We start from the raw sequence: 23,449 nt of genomic DNA on the forward strand, positions 1-23,449 counted from the left end.
GAGATAATTTTACAGGGAGCTTCTGAATGCTGCTTCTTCACGTGTACAGTTCAATTTTACACAACCTACTTTCCTCATGGTCGTTCATTTCCTGCATTCCATTTTCTACACTGATTTTTAAATGTGACTTATGATTTTGTCATATTACTCAATTACTGTTTTTATTCAACTATCAAACTGGGTTCCTTACATATTTTCTTAATTTTAGAAAAGTGCATACATTTCCTAATGCCAATTTTGGACACACCATTTAAGAAAGTAGATGCAGAGGAGCACACCCACACAGCTTTCATCACACCAAGAGTCTCATGATGCTAAATATAGCAATAAATGTTCTACAAGGACAATTAGAGACTACAATCTTCTGTGTATAGGTATCCAAAAAAACCAAAATATTAGAAAGTTAATCCACAGAATTTAAAAATGAAAGAAGTGGGTTTTGTCAGAATGAAGTCCATTGGATTTATGTGGACTGCAACACTGCTCTTTGTGGCCTATAGGAAGAGTGGTGACAAGGGCCAGGGGTATCAGGTCAGTGGAGTGAACCCTGGCTGACAGAGGGCAACTGGGCCTGGGTACTCTTCATGAGAGTCCTGCCTGGGGTCCTAGGCTATGCTTATTGATGGATGCATGTAAAGCAGATGAGCCTCTGTCTCATTGCCCTGCAGGATCTAGGGATAGTGAGAAACTGTCATAAGTTAGGTTGTGAATTGAAATGTACTGACAAGAGACTGGTTTTAAATTTGAACCTTCTCCTGGCTCATGCTCCTCTCCAGATCATCAGCCTTCCAAGGCTACCATTTTGCATGATGATGTGAAAAAGAGAGTGGTAGGGCTTAGGGCTCAGGATTTCATGATATGAGGTAGAGGAATTCAGTGTTCAGGGAGCTCCTGGTAGACAAGCAGAGTCCTCTCTCTGAGCCATCACTCATTAAGTAGTGCTTTGAATGACAGAAATTCACTTAAAATCTCCGTAATTCAATGATCTAAACAATAAAATAAGAATTTCAACCCTTTCCCTGACAATAACTTGGAGTTGATTTTAAATCTAAGGATATAGCTAATATTATGCATGAGCCACAATCACCTACCAAGGTGGGGGAAGAATTGCACCAAAACTAATTGTGTAATGGAACAGTGAAAACATTGACTAATGGATCCCCCTCCACTGGTAAGTACTCTTATTCTTTCAAATTCTAACAGAAACTGATTCTATTTTCTTAGATTATACTATGAAGTATGTCTTTTGTACTCTTCTGTGTTTCTCCTCCTCTTCCACATCCTCTTGTATTCTCATATGCACATTTTATAATTGCCCAACAATTCTGAGATATGCTATTTTTCCATTCTTATTTTATATGAATTGCAATTTCAAAATCCCCTCCTTACATTTAAACTCTCATTCCTTCCTCGTGTCAGTGCTGCCTACTAATGAGTCCCTGTGAGATAATCCTCACTAATGTAGCATTGTATTTGATTTCTGCTCTTTCCTTACTGTTCTTAATTCAGAGTCCATCTCACAGCTTGCACTGCCAATCTTTGCTTGCACATTCTCTGTGTTTTCAAGACAGCCTTTTACACAGTAATGATCATTACATTCAATTTCCCAATCTGCGTCATGTTTGCATCTGGTCTGATGCATGCTTTCTCTCTTCAGCCTGTTTTTCCCTTGCTGTTGCATGCCATAAAAATGTTGAAATTATGACATAATGCATCAGGCTTCAGAAACAAAGGAGATTAGGATTTTAGTATGAGTTTTTATGTAAGTATAAACTCCTATAATTCTGGTTTCGTGCTTTACCTTGTTTCATTTTTCACTACGGATGGGTGCCGGGAGGTTTAGTTTTCTCAACAGATGTTTTTTTTTGTCCTTCTTCAACTCTTCTGGTTTTCCCTGCTTAATCCCTTCTTCTTCAATCTTTAGTTCCTCTTGCTACCCTTCTTTTTCTGTACTGGTGATTGCACTCAACACATCACCCTTCGGAGGCACACATTCTCTTACTTTAGACACACTCCAGCACTTTTTCTCTACTTATTTTGGAGATAGGGTCTCACTTTTAGTCCAGGATAATGTGGACAGTGATCCTCCTATTTAATGCTTCCCACTGTCACTGGGATGGTAGGCTGGTACCATAATGCCCAGCTTTATTTCTGTTGAAATGGGGTCTTGCAAACGTTTTTGCCTTGGTTCTCCTTGGACCGTGATACTCTCACATAGCTTTGGATGACAGGCGTGCTCCACAGTGCCTAGCTTTGGTTGAGAGGAAGTATGACTAACTGTGCTTGTGGTGTCTTGGTATCATGATCCTCAAGACATTAGCCTCACATGTAGCTAGGAATAAGGCATATGCTACCAGCTCCTGGTTTTATTACCTCTTTCTAACTAAATTCCATGCCTAGCTGCTCTTGTGCTTGCAATTCAGTTTAGTTTATTGATTTGTTCTTAATGTGTTAATAGAGAAGTGTTTTAATATATATCTTATAATTCATTCTCATTCCTTAAACTGGAATGAATCTCTTGTTACTACTGTGAAAATACTGGTTTCTATTTCTCCCCATACTTCAAACAGCAAATATAAACAATGCAAGAGATGTTTGCTTGTTCTTTTCCTTGGACACATAATGCATGGGTAGATTGCCAAGGAGGTCATGACGTTCAAATGAGTACAGCCAGGGAATATTTTCAATGGTTGCTTGGTAACCAATCTGATTATGTCCCTCGGATACTTAATCTCCCCAATGAACACACAGCTGATTTTTAACTTGTAAGGATCTGTTATCCTTGTGCAAGTGTGATGTTCACCTGTAGACTGTAACTTCCATGAAGCTTTAATTCTTCATCCAGATCCTATTGAATTGTTCTTAGCAGTTAGCAGGCCCAGTGGCTTTGATTTCCACCAAGCTGATACCAGTTCTGAGAAACAGCTACTCAACACTTAATCTATCCTTTTTTTTAACTTGTGCTGTCTTTTAGCAGTTCTTTGTATAATAAACACCAATTTTATTTGATTTGCTGGAATATTTATAATCATATAAGAGATCTTTCACTTCTGGGATGTGTTTTAATTGTACCACAAAGGGACTTAGTTTTTGAAAAGCAAGTTTGTTCATTTTTCCTGTTCCTGCCCGTGGTGTCATATGAAGAATTCATATTACAAACTCAATTCTATTTTGAAAGCATCTTATGTTTCAGCTCTTAGAATTAAAGTTTTGCCTGACTTTAATGAATTTTGTATATAGTGTGATGTAGGAGTTTAATTTGATTCTGTTGGAACTAGTAATCCAGGGATTCTAGTACCAATTGTTAAAGAAAATATTCTTTCCCCAATTGAAAGCCCTAGGACTCCTGGTTAAAAATCACTTACTCATAGATACATTGACTTTACTTAATCCCAGAATCTTAAATTTGACAAGTTGAGTTCTTTTATTGCAAGATTTTCCAAAATTATTTTGACTGTCCCTAGTATTTTCCATTCCATGTTAATTTCTAGAGTTCTATTGCCATAGAAAAGAGTGGAGCAATTCATAGGATTGAATAAATGTTTAGAATGGCTTTCAGTAGTGTTGCCATTGTAACACTCTGAATCTTACTAGTAATAAACACACATGAGTTAACATTTATTTGAACTGTCTACGCTTTCATTCAACATGTTTTCTGGATTTAAATGTGGAATTCTTTAAATTCCTCATTATATTTATTCCTACATAAATTATTCTTTCCAAGCAGTTAGTCAGCTTTCTGTCACTTTGACATCATACTTGAGATAAACAAGTTAAGAGGAAGAAAGATTTGTTTCGGCTTGCTGATTCAGAGGTTTCAGTCCACAGTTGCTTGTCAGGGTGGACTTTGACCCTGTCATGAGCAGCAAATCATGGCAGGGAGGAAAGTGCTCACTTCATGACAGCCAAGAAAAAAAGAAAAGAGAAGAGTCAGGTCCTCAATGTTCACACTGAGTCACTCCTCCCGTGACCCAACTTCCTTCCACTAGGACCATCTCTTAAAAGTTCCACGAGATACCTGTAGCACCATTGGTTATTTCAGCTGACAATGTCTGTAAAACATGAGCCTCTGAGGCACACCTAGGATCTGAACCTATGCTATTGTAAATGGTATTGCATTCTCAAATTTCTTTCTGCACTACTATTGCTTTAGTTATTAATTGGTATGGTGTTGCTTTTATTTTTAGCAGTTTTATTATCATACATTAATAATATGACACAATTTCATTTTAATAATTCCCCACATGTGTACCATATAATTTCAAGAATTTCACCACCACCATTGTATTCACTTTCACTCAAACACTTTTTCTCTTTTCATTGTTTTGTGGGTATTTCTTTATTTTTGAACATATACATGTAGCATTATTTAATCCTCTTCCCCTCTGAATATCCTCTTTCCCCTCCAATCCCACTGATACCTCTGAATATCACCCTCTTGCTTTCATGGCCTAATACTTTTATCGTCATAACCATCACCATCTTCATTTATGTCTAGGTTACACAATGTGGGAAAATGATTTTGGCTTTTTGGGCATGGCTTATGTCACTCAACATGACGATCTCCAGTTCCTTTCCTTTTCCTGAAAATGACAGTGTTGACATGATATAGAGTTATCTCTCATTTGCACTGACATACACTCATTCAGACATATGTCCAAGAATGGTATAGTGGTGTCATATGGTTGGTCCTTTTTCAGCTTTTTGAGAAAACCCTGATTAATCTAGTTTATATTTCCAGCAACTGTGTATGAGGGTCCCTTATTCCTTGCACCATCACCAGTGTCTGTTGTTGTGGTTTATGGATGGTTGCCAATCTGACTGGGGTGAAAGGGGATGTTACTGCAGTTTTGATTTTCATTTCCTTTATGGCTAGGGGTGCTGAACATTTCTTCATATGTTGACTAAACATTTGTATTTCTTCTTCTGAGAACTCTGTGATCAATTTGTTTCCCTATTTCTTAATAAAATTATTGTTGTTTTGGTGTTTGGTTTTTTGAACACTTTGTATGTTTTCAATACTGATTTTTTAACTGTGAAATAATTGGTTAAGATTTTCTCCCTTCCTGTGCATTGACTTGTGATTTTCGAAATTGCTTCTTTTGTGATCATGGCATCTCCACTTCCAGGTAAGTATGGAAACTGCTTTTGTTGGTGTACAGAAGTTTTTCTATGTCTGATACAGTCCCATGTGCAAGTTCTTGCCCTTATTTCCTTAGCAATTGAAGACCTTTTTTTTTCTTTTATTATTCATATGTGCATACAAGGCTTGGGTCATTTCTCCCCCCTGCCCCACTCCCTCCCTTACCACCCACTCCGCCCCCTCCCTCTCCCCCCACCCCTCAATGCCCAGCAGAAACTATTTTGCCCTAATTTCTAATTTTGTTGTAGAGAGAGTATAAGCAATAATAGGAAGGAACAAGGGTCTTTGCTGGTTGAGATAAGGATAGCTATACAGGGCATTGACTCACATTGATTTCCTATGCATGTGTGTTACCTTCTAGGTTAATTCTTTTTTATCTAACCTTTTCTCTAGTTCCTGGTCCCCTTCTCCTATTGGCCTCAGTTGCTTTTAAGGTATCTGCTTTAGTTTCTCTGCGTTAAGGGCAACAAATGCTAGCTAGTTTTTTAGGTGTCTTACCTATCCTCATCCCGCCCTTGTGTGCTCTCGCTTTTATCATGTGCTCATAGTCCAATCCCCTTGTTGTGTTTGCCCTTGATCTAATGTCCACATATGAGGGAGAACATACGACTTTTGGTCTTTTGGGCCAGGCTAACCTCACTCAGAATGATGTTCTCCAATTCCATCCATTTACCAGCGAATGATAACATTTCTTTCTTCTACATGGCTGCGTAAAATTCCATTATGTATAGATACCACATTTTCTTAATCCATTCGTCAGTGCTGGGGCATCTTGGCTGTTTCCATAACTTGGCTATTGTGAATAGTGCTGCAATAAACATGGGTGTGCAGGTGCCTCTAGAGTAACCTGTGTCACAGTCTTTTGGGTATATCCTCAAGAGTGGTATTGCTGGATCAAATAGTAGATCAATGTCTAGCTTTTTAAGTAGCCTCCAAATTTTTTTCCAGAGTGGTTGTACTAGTTTACATTCCCACCAACAGTGTAAGAGGGTTCCTTCTTCCCCGCATCCTTGCCAACACCTGTTGTTGGTGATGTTGCTAATGATGGCTATTCTAACAGGGGTGAGGTGGAATCTTAGTGTGGTTTTAATTTGCATTTCCTTTATTGCTAGAGATGGTGAGTATTTTTTCATGTGTTTTTTGGCCATTTGAATTTCTTCTTTTGAGAAAGTTCTGTTTAGTTCACTTGCCCATTTCTTTGTTGGTTCATTAGTTTGGGGAGATTTAGTTTTTAAGCTCCCTGTATATTCTGGTTATCAGTCCTTTGTCTGATGTGTAGCTGGCAAATATTTTTCCCGCTATGTGGGTGTTCTCTTCTGTTTAGAGACCATTTCTTTTGATGAGCAGAAGCTTTTTAGTTTTATGAGGTCCCATTTATCTATGCTATCTCTTAGTTGCTGTGCTGCTGGGTTTCATTGAGAAAGTTCTAACCTATACCTACTAACTCCAGAGTATTTCCTACTCTTTCCTGTATCAACTTTAGAGTTCGTTGTCTGATATTAAGATCCTTGATCCATTTTGAGGTAATATTGGTATAGGGTGATATACATGGATGTAGTTTCAGTTTTTTGCAGACTGCTAACCAGTTTTACCAACAGTTTTTTTTTGAAGAGGCTGCTATTTCTCCATCGTATATTTTTAGCTCCTTTGTCAAAGACGAGTTGGTTATAGTTGTGTGGCTTCATATCTGGGTCCTCTATTCTGTTCCACTGGTCTTCATGTCTGTTTTTGTGCCAGTACCATGCTTTTTTTATCGTTATTGCTTTGTAATATAATTTGAAGTCAGGTATCGTGATACCTCCAACATTGTTCTTTTGATTGAATATTGCCTTGGCTATTCGTGGCCTGTTATGTTTCCATTTAAATTTCACGGTAGATTTTTCAATCTCTTTAATGAATGTCATTGGAATTTTGATGGGAATTGCATTAAACATGTAGATTACTTTTAGGAGTATAGACATTTTTACTATGTTGATTCTACCAATCCATGAGCATGGGTGATCTTTCCTCTTTCTATAGTCTTGCTCAATCTCTTCCTTCAGAAGTTTATAGTTTTCTTGTAGAGGCCTTTCACATCTTTTGATAGGTTTACACCTAAGTATTTGATTTTTTTTGAGGCTATTGTAAATGGAATTGTTTTCATACATTCTTTCTCAGTTTGCTCATTGTTAGTGTATAGAAATGCTAATGATTTTTCTATGTTGATTTTATATCCTGCTACCTTGCTGTAGCTATTGATGATGTCTAGAAGCTTCTGAGTTGAGTTTTTTGGGTCTTTAAGGTATAGGATCATGTCGTCTGCAAATAGGGATATTTTGACAGTTTCTTTACCTATTTGTATTCCTTTTATTCCTTCTTCTTGCCTAATTGCTCTGGCTTGGAATTCCAGTACTATGTTGAATAGGAGTGGAGATTGTGGGCATCCCTGTCTAGTTCCTGATTTTAGAGGGAATGGTTTCAGTTTTTCTCCATTAAGTATAATGCTGGCTGTAGGTTTGTCATATATAGCTTTTGTAATGTTGAGGTACTTTCTTTGTATTCCCAGTTTTCTTAGAGCTTTTATCATGAAATGGTGTTGGATCTTATCAAAGGCTTTAACTGAATCTATTGAGATGATCAAGTGGTTTTTGTCTTTGCTTCTGTTAATGTGGTTTATTATGTTTATTGATTTTCGTATGTTGAACCACCCCTGCATTTCTGGGATGAAGCCTACTTGGTTGTGGTGAATAATCATTTTGATGTGTTGTTGAATTCGGTTTGCCATTATTTTGTTGAGAATTTTTGCATCAATGTTTATTAAGGAGATTGGCCTATAGTTCTCGTTTTTGGGGGTGTCTTTGCCTGGTTTTTGGATAAGTGAAATGCTGGCTTCATAAAATGTGTTTGGCAGTTTTCCTTCCCTTTCTATTTCTTGGAAAGGTTTAAGGAGGGTTAGTACCATTTCTTCTTTATAGGTCTGATAGAATTCAGCAGAGAATCCATCAGGTCCTGGACTTTTCTTTTTGGGGAGACTCTTGATTGCTGCTTCAATTTCATTTTGTGTTATAGACCTATTCAGGTGATTAATTTCCTCTTGGTTCAGTTTTGGATGATCATATGTATCTAGAAATCTGTCCATTTCTTTTAGATTTTCAAATTTATTTGAATATAGGTTCTCAAAGTAATCTCTGATGATTTCCTGGACTTCCATGGTGTTTGTTGTTATTTCCCCTCTGCATTCCTGATTCTACTGATGTGAGTTTTTTCTCTCCTCATTATAGTCAAGTTTGGCAGGCATCTGTCGATCTTCTTTATTTTTTCAAAGAACCAACTTTTTGTTTCATTAATTCTTTGTATAGTTTTTTGGTTTCTATTTCGTTGATTTCAGGTCTTATTTTTATTACTTCTCTCCTTCTATTTGTTTTGGGATTTGCTTGTTGTTGTTTTTCTAAGAATTTGTAATGTATCATTAGGTCATTGATTTGGGATCTTTCAGTCTTTTTAATATATGCACTCATGGCTATAAACTTTTCTCTCAAGACTGCCTTTGTTGTGTCCCATAGGTTCCTGTAGGTTGTGTTTTCATTTTCATTGAATACCATGAACTTTTTAATTTCCCCTTTTATTTCATCGATAATCCATTCTTCATTAAGTAATGAGTTATTTAGTTTCCAGCTGTTTGCAAGTTTTTTGTCTTTACTTTTGTTGTTTAGTTCTAGTTTGTTATCAGATAGTATGCACGGTATAATTTCTATTTTCTTATATTTGCTGAGGCTTGCTTTGTGCCCTAGGATATGATCTATTTTGGAGAAGGTTCCATGGGCTGCTGAGAAGAATGTATATTGTGTAGAGGTTGGATAAAATGTTCTGTAGACATCTACTAGGTCCATTTGATCTATTGTATATTTTAGATCTTTGGATTTCTTTTGTGATTTTTTGTTTCATGACCTATGTGTTGATGATAATGAGGTGTTAAAGTCTCCTACAACCACTGTGTTGGAGTTGATATATGCTTTTAGGTCTTTCAGTGTATTTTGATGAAATTGAGTGCATTGACATTGGATGCTTACAGGTTGAGGATTATTATTTCCTTTTGATGTATTTCCCCTGTTATTAGTATGGAGTGTCCTTCTTTATCTTTTTGATCAATGTAAGTTTGAAGTCTACTTTGTCAGAGATAAGTATTGCTTCCTGCCTGTTTTCAGGGGCCATTGGCTTGGTAAATATTCTTCCAGCCTTTCATTGTAAGCCTATGCTTATTTCTGTCAGTGAGATGGGTCTTCTGTAAGCAAGAAATTGTTGGATCTTCCCTTTTAATCCATTTCGTCAAGCGGTGCCTTTTGATGGGTGAATTAAGTCCGTTAACATTAAGTGTTAGTACTTATAGATATGTGGTGATTCCTGTCATTTAGTTGTCTTAGTTTTTTGAAGGTTTGATTGTGTATACCTAAGTTGAAGTTACTCTCTACAGTATTGCTTTTTCTTTTCCTGTGGTTTGGTGCTGCCTGCCTTTTCATGGTTAAGTTGGGTTTCACTTTCTGTGTGCAGAATCCCTTGTAAAATCTTTTGTAGGGGTGGCTTTGTGGTTACATATTGCTTTAGTTTCTGCTTATCATGGAAGACTATTACTGCTGCATCTATTTTGAATGATAGTTTTACTGGGTAGAGTATCCTGGGGTTGAAGTTATTTTCATTCAGTGCCCGGAAGATCTCACCCCAACCTCTTCTTGCTTTTAATGTTTCTGTTGAGAAGTCTGCTGTGATTTTGATGGGTTTACCTTTGTATGTTACTTGTTTTTTCTCTCTTACAGCCTTCAATATTCTTTCCCTAGTTTCTGAACTTGTTGTTTTAATGATGATATGTCCTGGGGTACTTCTATTTTGATCTGGTCTGTTTGGTGTCCTGGAGGCCTCTTGCATTTGTATGTGAATATCTTTCTCTAGATTTGGGAAATTTTCCATTATTATTTTTTTGAATATATTATGCATTTCCTTTGCTTGCACCTCTTCTCCTTCTTCGATGCCCATGGTTCTCACGTTTGGTCTTTTGATGGAGTCAGTGAGTTCTTGCATTTTGTTTTCACAGGTCTTGGGTTGTTTAATTAATAGTTCTTCGGTTTTTCCTTTAATTACCATTTCATCTTCAAGTTCTGAGATTCTGTCTTCTGTTTGTTCTATTCTGCTGGATTGGCCTTCCATTTTGTTTTGCAGTTCTGTTTCATTCTTTTTTCTGAGGTTTTCCATATCCTGGGTGGTTTTCTCTTTAAAGTTGTCTACTTTTGTCCTGAGTTCATTTATCTGTTTATTCATCTTGTTCTCTGTTTCACTTTGGTGTTTATACAGTACTTCTATGGTTTCCTTTATTTCTTCTTTTGGTTTTTCAAATTCTGTATTTTTGTTGTCTTTGAATTTTTTGAGTGTCTCCTGTACATTTTTATTAACCCTATCCAGTATCATTGCTATAAAATTCTCATTGAGTACCTGTAGTATGTCTTCTCTCAAATTATTCTTGTGAGCTTCATTGGGTCCTTTGGCATAGTTTATGTTCATTTTGTTGGAGTCTGGATCTGAGTATCTGTTTTCTTCATTCCACTCTGGTTCCCGTAGTAATTTTTTGCTGTGGGGAAACTGGTTTCCTTGTTTTTTCTGTCTTCCTGTCATTGTCTTTGGTGTTGTTACTGTCCCTGTACTGTGTGCAATGAAGTATTTTCTAGCTTGTAATAATACCAATGGTGATATTTAGAAGGGAAGAGTGAGAGGAGATGGAAAGCAAGAAGTTAAAGAAAAGGGAAAAACAAATAAACAGACAAGAAGGAGAAAACAGAACAAGGAATCAGACAAGAAAGTTCCAAAAGTATAAACAGGGAGTGTTTGTGTACTGATTGACAGTAAGCTAAACAGGCATTAGAGAGACAGAGAGAGGATTGAAAATAAATAATTTAAAAAATATAGGAATAAAAGTAAAAAATAAATAAATGAAAGAAATATATATATAAAAATAAAATAAAATGAAATAAAAAATAGAAAATAAAAAAAACCCCCAAAAACCTCCAAGTTCAAATGCAATGAAGTTTCAGTCTTAATAATTTGGTTTTCTGTCTCAGTCTCCAATCCTGGAGATGGTGCCTTGGATATTGTTCTGTAGTTGTCTCATCAAAGGGGATGCACAAAATAGAACAAAAGTATACATACAGACACACAAAAAAAACCCCACCAAGTGTCCCAAGTTCAAATGCAATACAGTTTCAGTATGTTTTTCAGCATGCAGGTGTAATTTGGTTGTTCTCTCATCAAACATAGGGAGAAAAAGAGAAAAAAAAAGTCTGGAGACAGTTCTGAGAATGCTATCTGCGGCTGTGGCTTGCCTGCCTGCTGCTATCAGCCTGCTGTTGCTGGAGGTGTTATTTATGCAGATCTCTGGGGTGAGCTTAGCACTCACCTGGCCCTGCAGGCTTTGTTTACTCAGATTTCTCCTGTGTGAGAGCCTCTGCTATAAGCTTTCCCCTTTCCAAGCACACTGGGGAAGGTGACACTGCAGCTGCTTTCTCAGGCCTTTGTGTTTATTTACAGTTCATGTGGGTAGTGGTTCTTCCCTCCTCTCCTGTGCAGCTTTCCTCCCTCCTCCACTATCACAAGCTTTCCCACTCCTGGTTGCTGGGCAAGTGCCCCTGCTCCTGCCAGAGCCTCTCCGGCACGCCCAGCTTGTTTATTTACAGTCCTGGGAAAGATTCCCTTCCCCCAACCGTTGGTGCTCAGTGCACCCCACCCTCTTTCTCACGGGTCTCTATTCTTATTTCTTATTAGTCAGTTTCTCTTTTTTCTCCGGGTGGAGGTCAGTCTGTCTAGGGGGCTATGCTGCTCTGGCCCAGGCTTGTCTGTGGAAGTACCATGGTACTGCAAACTCACCTTGTCTGTGTCTTCCCAAGCCGTCTGGGCGCGGGTGACTGGCGGCCTGGAGGCCCTCCTTATTCCTCCAGTTAACATGAAGTGGAGATGCTCTGCACAGGCTGGAAGTGTGGAGGGGCCAAAGTTTTGCCTCTTCTCGGTGATTTTGCTTGCAAAGTGTGTCTCCAGCATCTCTCCAAGATTTCACTATAGGAGGCTCACTTTCTGCTTCCTCCCTCTAGCCGCCATCTTGGAATCCTCTCTGCTTATATGTCTTAAATGACCATTTTATAACAGTGTAGTGTCTATACTTTATCTAAATATGGTACAAACCTTAACAAAGTTAAAAATGTAATGTTATGTTAAAAACGAGCTAGAGCTCTCTTTTATCCAAGAGTGTTACACTTAAATCCTGACAGCCCCTGCCTCCCACAGGTCACCTTACTAGGTGTGTCCTTAAAGAGATGGACTCACTCCCTGAGTCAAGAGTACATCTACTCAATCTTCTGTTTCCTCTCCCCCATACCATAAGGCAGCTTAGAGCTTTCTTGGGAGTTACAGGATTTTGCAGAATCTGTATCCCTAAATACACACTCCTTTAGCAGACACCTTTTATGCTCCTTCTAATAAATTTACCTCCAACAGACTCTTCTCCACTGGCTGACTATCTACTTTATCATAACCTTCTCAGCAAACTTCTCAGAGAGCATTCAGACCAGATCCTGCCCCACCCTATAACAATTTCTGTTAAACCAGGGGGTTTTGTTCTGCTAAAGGATCTTCTACCCTCTCCATTGGGGCTTCAGTGGACCTGCCCTCATCTGGTCATTCTAACAACACCCACTGCTGTCAAGATTAATGATGACACCTCTCAAGAAACAGAAAAATGGAGAAGGGAGGTGGAGGACTCTTGGAATCCTCTAGTGAACATTTCACAGTGGGTCTCCTGGCTAATGCACATTGCAAGCCTATACGTCTTGCTTTCCTATTCTTAAGCTTCCTCTCTTGTATCATACCACATGTCTGCTATTGCTAATAAAAGTTAACCAGTTGTACCTCCAGGGATATCAACCTCTCCAAAACCGTCCATAGGACTGCTATGAGGGCCCCTGCAAGGATGCCACAGGAGTCTGAGGATCTTGCCCCATACATCACACCCTGCGAGCAGGAAGCAGCTCAGAAGCTGACGCTTCATCCTAATTCCTGATCCTCAGCCCCTATCCCCATCATTGTTAAAGAAAAAATGGGGGAATGATAGAGTAACAATGTCGCCATTTTGTGAATCAGCCAAAATGGCAGCCCAGCCCTTTAACAGAAATTCCTTTGCTCTAAGACAGACCCACCTCTACCAGAGACTACCATGCATGTGCTGACTTCCTTAACCTCCCCCTTCTATAAAAGCCACGCCTGACCCAGAGTCTGTGTTGCACCATCTTTTCTGGCCAGCCAGGCAATTTGAGTCTGACATTAAGCTTTGTTCTTGGACAGGAGACATTTCTCATGAGCTTTCTTGGTGAATGGCAATTTTTCTATTGGTAGTTACTTGCTATCACATGAAATTGCCTTAGAAGTACAAGTAGGAGAATATTCCACAACACAAAGCATTTTGTGCAACGTTTCTTGTTTGATATGTAAATTCAACACATGTATTTCTCTGAGAAAAATCTGTTTAAATTCCCTACAATAATGAAGGCCATGTGTGAGATGTCCCAGGTTCAATGAGATGGAATCACAGAAAAGGTCCACACAGTGACCTAATAGAGACATCAAACAATGGCCAATTCCTGCAAGGAGGTGTGGCAATGACCCCAGGAGCTAGATTATCCACCCCGTGCTGATGGGCCTCTCTTTTCTCCCTTACTGTTTCATGCTTTCTCTGAAGACTTAGCAGGATCCTGGCCCCTCCCACCTGGTTTTTTTCTTTTTTTGATTTTCTGTGTTCCATGATGACATCATAGAGGCTATCTGGACAATGTGTCCTTGAAGACCAAATGAGTTGGAAGGATGTTGCTCTCTCTCGCACCACTTCTCACTTATCTTGTCTTCTTGTGCACAAACTATCCACAGTGGGCAATTCAGTTAGCAAGTTCCTTTGCTGGCCCCACTCCCTGCCCAAGCCAAGCCATCACCTGTTGCTTTCTGTGACCCACGTTGGGCAGTCAACTGAAGTGGATCACCCATGGCTCCTGAGCCTGTCTTGGGTCCTGGCCACAGGCTGTTTATTCAGGATCCCAGTAGTGTGCCCTTTTCAGCTGTGTGTTACAGCATCCCCAAGAGGAGGCACACTCTACGAAATGACATAAAACTCCACTCTGGGGATGCCCTCTTTTGCACTCAGAAAGTCCCCTGGAAAGCTTCTACTAGCATCTTTCCTGAGTTCTGAGATTGATGGACACCCCATAAAGGTGAGGATACCTGCTTCTGGGCAAAGATCCACACTCTGTTCAACACCTGAACCTATAGCCCAGGAGGTGGAGCCAGTGCCATCCAGTCATCTCTATCTTCTACACCCATCTGATTCAGAGTCCACAGCCCAAGAGGAGCCCACAGAAGGGAGATCAAAGGAGAAGGAAGGCCAGGAAGAGGTGAAAATGCAGGATTGTAAGGACAAATATTTGGAAAAGGAGACCACTGTGTCTGCCTTGACCTCCTCTCCTGACAGCCATGATGTTCCCAGGTCTCACAGCCCTGCAGGAGTTCTGATTTGGAACAAGCCAACACAAGTGGGACAGTGCTCAGTGACCCATTTCCAGGCTGTTCCATGGTACCAGAGAAATACCTTGATGACCACCATCAACCCAGCTGTCTAGAGGCCTAGGGTTCATGGTTGGAAGTGCTGGGAAAAAACTTTCCTCCAGGTCCATCAGGGAGCCGACCTCCATCCAGGGCTCCTGCTGAAAGTCTCCGAAAAGAAAAAGTGAGAACACCAAACAAGCTGCAGCTGCTCCTACCACTACAATTACATTGGGTTTGATGTGAGGGGACCCCAGTTGCTAAGCTCCCACACCCTTCTTTAGAGAAAGACTTCAGCACGTGGGAGATCAGCAGCCTATTCAGAAGAGCCAGAACTGTGCTGATGAAAAGGAGACCTCAGAAAGTAATAAAGAGGTGGAAGCAGACAGCACTCACCCTCATCCTGCTCCTTCTTGTCACCCACCTGTTCCAGGGACTCCAGGCCTTTTGCATCTGGCCACTTACACTCTCCAGATTCCTCCCATTCCTGCCACAACTGCCTTGAGGGAACAGGATGGTAGACCCCTCATTCAATCTTTCCCCCTACCTCCACCCCCAACAAATATCAACAAGGAGAGTATCCCAATGACTACCTGTTCTTCTCCTGTTCCTCTCCTTACTGGTCCTCTTCCACCCTGCAGTACAAGCACCAGTTTGGTGGTTTCACCAATGGGTAATCAATCCCAGGTGTTACCTAGAGTGTCAGCACTTCCAATTTCTCACCACCCCCACCCACCTTTCCCTTCTCATCTTCACTTTAATCCTCCCTGCTACAGAATGAAGTCATCCAGCCCCACACCTGTTGATCACCCAAATGCTCATTCCTTCCTCACCCCTTCTCTAGTCCCTCCCATTAGAACTGGTGTGCCTATCACTTCAGCCACAGCCTTTTCTAACACAAAATCCAGTGTATCTGTGCACCTGATGGGGCAGCCACCTCAAGAAACTGTAGACAGTGATATGGATACCACTTCACCTTCTGCAACTATCATTTTTACATCACCCCCTGGATCCATTGTGAACACCTTCCCCTTGCTCCAGGCCCAAGGCAGCACAAGGCAAATGCATCCTTCCACCATCCCATCTTACACCATCCCAATTATATGCAGGGTCCCCTACCCTCAACCAAGATTTCCCCAGCACTTTAATACACAAAATACTCCTCATTCCACATTTGGGGTCCCTGCTTCACCTCAAAAGCAACATTCTCTCCTCAGTGGATTTGTTTTTGTCCTTCCCAAGAGGGACTCTACTCCTGCACTTGTAAGCAGTGTCTCAGCAACTCCATCCATCAGGCCTGTCATCCAAATTGATGAGCCCATGGATACACGCCACCTTGAAAGACAGTCACATTGCACTCTGTTCCTGGTTCCAAAAACAGCCACATGCTATTTGGTGTGGTGAAAAGTACATGTTCCACCCTTAGACCTACTACCAGGATGACTGACTCTTGGGACACTAACTTACTGTTTTCTACCATACTCTTCACTCCCTCATGCTCATCAAATTGCAGCTCCATCCAGTACACAGAACTTCATGCTCTCTTTCTTTCTATAGTTTGCCTCAATATTCCCCATCTTCTCTCAGTTATGGACAAAAACCTAGTTGTTGTTAATCTACCTCTGTTCTTGTGTGGTCTTTGCTCTGTAACTCGTTTATGGAGGAAGAAGTGACCTGTATGAATGGTAAGAAAATGACTGATAATTGGGCAATTTTTTTCTGTCTCAGGCAACAGGATGTGAATTAGCCTCCTTAATGACAACTTGGGGAAAATAAATAAAAGAGAATCAAATAACAGGTGCCAGAAATGTCTAGATGTTTTAGTCTTGAGTAGTATACTTTTGCTGGGACACACTACTATGCCATACTGTAATATTTTTTTAGTTTAGTTTAATTTTCTGGGTGGTACTGAGGTGTGAAATCAGGATTTTGTGTTTGTTGGACAAGTGCTATATAACTTAAGCCACATCCTCAGTCAATTTGTAACTTTTATTTATTTTTGTAGGTTGTGCCTTTCCATTGTATACATTGATGGTTCAAACCATTATTCTCCTATCTATAAATTCTTGGCAGCTTGAATTACAGGTGTAGATATCACTCCTGCTTCTTTGTTGAGATGTGGTCTCACACGTTTTTGCTGTTGATGGCCTTGAATTCCAACTCTCCAAAGCTCTCACTTACAAGTAGCTGGGATGATAGGCATGTGGCACCAGGCACCTCCCCCTCACTCTTTAAAAATGGGTGTCCTAGTCCAGGTATTCTGAGACAAGCTTGTTACACCAGGTAGTCTGAAAACAGGGTTGGGAGTAGAATGGTTCCAGGCCCAGGGAAGGAAACTATAAGCAAGATTCTGTCTCACAAAGTAGCCAGCTGTGGGAATTCATGCCTCCAACCCAAGCTACTTTTGAGTCAGAGTTAAGATGAATTTGGCCTTAGCCTATCATGAAAAACGCTGATAACCTCTTTGAAAAACAAACATTACTCTTGACCTCTGGTGCTCACTGAATCTGCACCTCCATCCAGTAGGGGGAACCTGGTGTTCCTTTCTCTTCCACTCTTTGTCTCAACTAGTCCTGTCTTCTCCAAGATGTGCATATAAACACCCATTTGTTAATCTGTCTCTGCTCATGTTTGTTCTATTGAGTCAACTATGAAGAAGAAGTGACCTGTATGAGTACTGATGTGCTGAGCAAAACTTGGGCAAATTGTCACTCTCATGGAACAGGATGTGAAGTAGACACCTCAATGTCAGGTTGTGGAAAGACAATACAGGAGAATGAAGTAACAGGTGCCATGTTTTTCTTTTATATGGCTGTCTTTGCACCAAACTCATATATTAGTTGCATGCATAATCACTTCATAAAATCACTATCCTTTCTTCAGTAAATTAAACTTGCATCTTTCTTGGAAATGAGTTGTCCCTCTATGTGTGCATCAATGGGATGTCTCCTCTGTCCCATTCGTGTTGTAGGTCCACCTCTAGATTATAACAAATTTGTTCCCTGGCTGATTTTCAGCTGTTTGTGTAAATTCAATTCCAGCATTATGGTCACACCAGTTTACCACACAGATCTAAACATATCTGGAATTCACAGTACTAATCAAATGCAGATTTTGGTTTTAAATCCCACTTTTAAAATACTGAAGTGTAAAACCTGCATGCTATTCTGTCTAATACACTCAAACAAACGCTTGGGAATCTATTCCAAAAAGATACTGGACATTTTCTGCATGACCTCCTACCTCATCTGCCAAGTATTGGCTTTTGCTTAGTCTCACCCTCACATCTGCTTTTTATGTATAGTGTTATCAACATAGAGAAAAGGAAAAAGACACAAGAAAGAGTGCATAAAGTATGGAAAGACATACTTGGATCAGGTACTGACAGCACATGACTCAAAAGAAAAGAGAGTGCCACTTCTGCAGACTAGGAAATTCTTGAACCAAGATTGTCAGGTGCTTGAATCCAGGGGGGACTTTCAGAGTTCTTTGGCCTTGTACATGGGACCTGCTCCTTCCAGTCTTCTGGCCTTGATGCCTGAAAGCTCCCCATTGGATTGCTTATTGAAACACTGGAAGGATCTAGACCCCAATGACCTTAAGAAGACCCTCAACTTTCTCTATTCTGAGGCAAGTCCCAAATATACTTTGGGGGATTAAGAGAGCTGCCTACCTGAGGGATCTATACATTATAATACCATCCTACAATTAGATCTTTTCTGTAGAAGTGAGGATAATGTACCAAAATTCCCTGTGCCCAGCTTTTCTTTTCCCTATGACACCATCCAGAATGGCCCAACAAGTTCCATTTGGACAGCTGGATCATGGCTATGTTCTGTGGGCCCCAGCCCTCTAAGAAAACTCAGGGCCAAAAACTCTTGCAAACATCACAGAGCCAAAATGAGGGATCAAAAATTCCTCCCCAAATAACAGCCACAGCCCCTCCTTGATGCCTCAGAAAAGAATGATCTCCTTAGCACATAAGCAGTCCCCTGAACCAATTGTGCTATGCACTCTCTGAAACTCTGAAATTCCTGGACACTCCACAACACAAAGGATCGCTCTTCCTGGGTGCAGAGCCAATCTCCAGCTTTCAACACCTAAGCAGGTAATCCTGGCAGTGAGCCCAGGACATAGAGTCACCTCCCTATTCTATGCCCATGTGACTCAGAGGTGAGGGTCCAAGAGGATCCCAAGATAGGGAAGGCAAAGAAGGAGTAGAAGGAGCATCATACAGAGACGGAAGGGCAGGACTAAGGAGAACTACTTAGACATGAGGTCCCCTGTGTCTACCATAAACTCCTCTTACAGCCATGGTGTCACCAACACTCACAGCCTTTCAGGAGATGCCCTAATTTGTTGGCAACTGCATCAGTAGATTGGACAATAATCCTTGACCCAACCCAAGGCTGCTTCACACTGTGCTAGCAGTCCACCAATGATGACCAGAGGTCAAGGTGTCACCAAAATGCAGTGTGAAAATAGTCATCTTAGTTCATTAGGGAAGCATCTTTCATGAATAGCTTCTGCTCATAAAACTTGCAGACAAAAAATAAGGATACCAATAGAGCTGCCCCTGCAGTTGTCACTACTGTTGCTAGTACATTGAGTTTGAGATGAGATTCCACCACCTCATAATATCCAATGTTTTTCTATAGAGAAATACTGGGGTACCTGGGAGAAGAACAATAAGTTCCAAAAGGGCCAGATCACAGAGGATGAAATGGGGACCTCACAGGGTAATAAACACCTAGTAGTAGACAGTACTGACAGCACACACTTTCTGGAGGGACTGCAGATCCCCTGCTCCTTCCCACTTACATTTGGCAGGTTCCATCTTTTCCTGCCCCCACTGACTAGGAAGACCAGGGTGCTGAACCCTACTATGCTCCATATGTCTACATTTCCCCACACCAAATATTCATGTGAGAATAACCCACACAACCCCCAATACTCCTCCTTTACCTCTCCCCATGGAACATATCCTGTCTTCACTTCAAGTCAAAAGTTTTGACCCCATAGTACGCCAGGCCTTTATAGAAAGAGCTGTAACACCTCCCACTTCTCATCCCATACACCTCCCTTTCTTGTTCATTTGCACCTTAAGACTCCCTCCTTCACCTAGAAATAACTCACACCATTTGTATAGATCATATTTGGGAGCCTACCCAACAGTGAAAGAGATCCTCTTTCTTTGGCCACCTCCTGCTTTTGTCCATGCCAAGATAGAACCTACATTTTGTACCATTGTAATAGACACTTCCTCTGTAATACCATCAACCAAACCTGCCATTGACACCAAGGATGCTATGGATACAATCCCTCCTTCCATGGCTTCCATCTTCCATTCTTCTCCCATCTCAGATGACAGCCACACCTTTTGTGGCCACCAAGTAGCACCATTGCCTCTGTCCATGTTTTATCCATGTGTAGTTCAAAGTCAGTGAGGGAATTATGCACCACTCTAAGCCCTCACTTAATACCAGAGTCACAACTTGAACACATTGGGGTCATTAAAGGGAGGCCACATGGTAGACTTGTCCTGAGGAACCCAGTACCCCAGCATTAGCTACTGACCTAGACTCTCCTGAAGCCAACCACACAGTGGCAGAGAATTTAAACAGAATTTGAGGTCTTATTATTCTTCTGCTCTGTCATTTCTTAGTGCAGTCACAACACAGTTTGTCTCTGGCCATGACGAGATGCTTAGTACACAGGCAGAGACACCACATCTGCCTTCAGACATGCTGTTAGGATGACTGGTTCTGAAGACAGGCACAATTTTTCCACATTACTTCCAGCACCCTGGTGCTCAGGATACCTGCAGCTCCAAAAAGTGGAAGGAATGTGGGGCTTGCTGTGCCTTCCTGCCTGATTGTACAGATCCAGGATCCAGGTCTAGTGTGTCCGATTTCATTTCAGGACAGGAATCAATATATCTCCTGCTGCAAGTGCCATAAAGATGGTAAGTGGCAGTGACAGGTAATCCCAGGCTGAACTCATTAAATCACCTCTAGCAAGAATGGAGTTTCTAATCAAGAGAACAGTGTGGATGGATGGCAGGGTTTGAGGAGTTGCCCTTGGCCAGAGACTTTCACCTCTTCATATTCAATACTAGTATGGGGCTGTTTAGTGTGAGGTCAGTTGTGGATCAAAAAGTCCTTGAATCTCTTCTAACATTTAAAAAGTGGTAGCCAGATGGTTCCAAGGTGACAGAGTTCTGAAAGGTACCTACCAGATGCTATTGCTCAATAACCTCAATAAATTACTGGAGGAGAAGTCAACATCATTCCCTGCCTTTTGAATTCCATTTCCTTCTCATCTTCTCTTTGTTCCTTCCAGGTTTGGTGGAGATGTCTATAGCTGAGGCTGTGCCAAAACCTGAGGACAGGGAAGCTCCTGGATAGAGGAGAAGTCACTTCTGGCTCCCACTGAAGTCAGAAGAAAACCCCAAAAGGAGAGTCTATCAGAAGATAGAATGGAGTATATGGTGTTGACCCCAAAGCCAAATCTGGATGCAGAGTGAGCCAGGCTTTTGGATATGCTGGGCAAAGGGTTGGAGATGAGGGCAGAGGCATTGAGTGAGCAGTTTGTAGAGAGGGCACTGGGATCTGAAGTTGGAGATGCTCTGAAAGGAAGTTTGTATCATCAAGAGACCTTCATGTGAATGTTTCAGCTGCTTTAGTCGTGTCTTGTAGACACCAAGGCTGTTCTGTTTTACTGGCCTCTATGGTTTTTGATGAGAAGACACAAAACTTCACATACATGTTCTGTCATATGTAACAGGTCATTTTCTCTGACTGCTTTTAAGATGATTCTTCAATGTTGGTCTGAGTAGATTGATTCATGCCAAGAAGAGACTTTCCAACATTGTTACAGTGTTTCAGCAATTTATAAAGTTTTCACCATTATTTTCCTTTTATCACTTCTTCCAGAGACTCCAATGGGAACAGTCAGACGAGATACTTCCTACTTTATCTCCCTTAGGCAGGTTGTTTCTAGACTGGATTGAGAATTGTCAGATCTTCCTAATTCTCTTCATATTTTATTACATAATTTTTGGAGGTAAAATGGATGGTTTGATTAATTTGTTGTGACACTCTGCCTCTCTGAAGATCCAATGGGTGATGTTCATTTTGAAATAAAATGTAAAGATTAGGAAAAAATGGATGAATTTGTAGGTGGATTTTGTCAACCAAATTTGGACCAAGACAATACAAATTATTTAAATATGTCTGAATCAAATAATGAGATGGAAGTAGTAAAGAATCTGCCATCTAAAAGTGACCCAGGATCCAATAGATATATTGCCAAATTACTAAAGTTTAAAAGAAGAAATAACACCTACAATTTTCAAAGATTTCTACAAATTAGAAAGAAAAAGAACACTACCACATTCATCCTAGGAACCCAGGATAACTCTGATTTTCAAGTAGGACAATGAGACAGCAGAAAAGATAATCTTTTTTAAAAATGAATCTATTCAAAATATCCTCAATAAAACACTTGCAAACCAATTTCAACAACACATAAAAAATCATAAGTGTCATAAATGTAAGGCTGGTCAACTGTAGCTAGTTTTTGATCCATGCCTCTTCTCTCCCTGGAAAGGGAGGGAGGCTTCAATGTCATAAGTGGAGCCACAGCTGCAGTCTGAGCTCTAAATCAGAAGTACTTCTCTGAATGTGCTGAGGCCACAGATGTGGCCTTAGCTCCTAGGCTGAGCCCAGCAGATTGGCCCATGAAAACTTCTATATTGAGGAAAGGAAAGATCCTTCATAAAGCAATGCCTGTCATCCTAGGCTTGGTGGCAAGGAAGAGGATGGGAAGTGGAAATCCTGCAATCTGAAAAGCAGACTGAAAGGTGACAACAAAGCTGAACATTTGGGTTGGACAGAGGTATAACATTCCAGGCCCTCAATCTAGAAATGTTAGAAGAACCAATAACAGCTTCATAGACAGAAGACAAAGGATTGTAATTCCCAGATGAAGAACATTCATAGGAATAAAGAAAGAGGACATGGTTATAATGTATTAGCAATTGCATGTTAGGCCATGCAAAACTGGGTCAGAACAAAAAATTTCCACGTAATCCAAATTGGAATTCTAATTTATCAAGTCCCAGCTTATCAGGTCCGTGGGTTCCTGATTCCTTTAATCCTTCAGATAAGGACAATTTAATTCAAAGCTTATTAAAGTACAGGTATAAGACACAGTAACTGAGTCCTAAAATTAGTTATGATTACAAATGGTGATCAATTAGTCTGAAACATTCACAAGAAAAATTAATCTGTGTAAGCCTGATAATATGAAAATATCATCAGAATTAATCATTCATTACATACACTATGTGCATTGTAAGTAGTTTCAGTGCAACTTAATTAAATAATTGTACCTGATACTGTTCTCCATGAACAACTTTTAAGTGTGACCACTGACGTTTTGGTTTGGGGAATGGTAAATAAACAACTTTTTCTATTCTCTTTTGCAGGGAACAGTAATGTAAGACTCATGGTCACAAGATTTTTCTTAAAAATTGTATTTTGCTAAAGTGTACATTTGCTATTGTGTATTGGGCTGTTGGAGTTTATTTAAATGAGGCACAGTGACCCTGTTTTTTTTAATGGGAAGGAAGGGATCCGTCAACAGATGCAATAAACATTTTTGTCATGGAAATAATATCAAAAATCACTCAACAGCTATCAAAGA

The 23,449-nt window shown here is 40.3% G+C and overlaps 1 pseudogene; it reads left to right on the forward strand.

Moving 5' to 3' along the window:
• Window positions 1–447: 447 nt before the first annotated feature.
• Window positions 448–22,959, forward strand: LOC109673989 (proline-rich nuclear receptor coactivator 2-like; annotated as a pseudogene).
• The last annotated feature ends 490 nt before the right edge of the window (window positions 22,960–23,449 follow it).

This window comes from Castor canadensis, chromosome 18 (genome assembly GCF_047511655.1).
Source record: "Castor canadensis chromosome 18, mCasCan1.hap1v2, whole genome shotgun sequence".
In the NCBI taxonomy this organism is placed as follows: domain Eukaryota; kingdom Metazoa; phylum Chordata; class Mammalia; order Rodentia; family Castoridae; genus Castor; species Castor canadensis.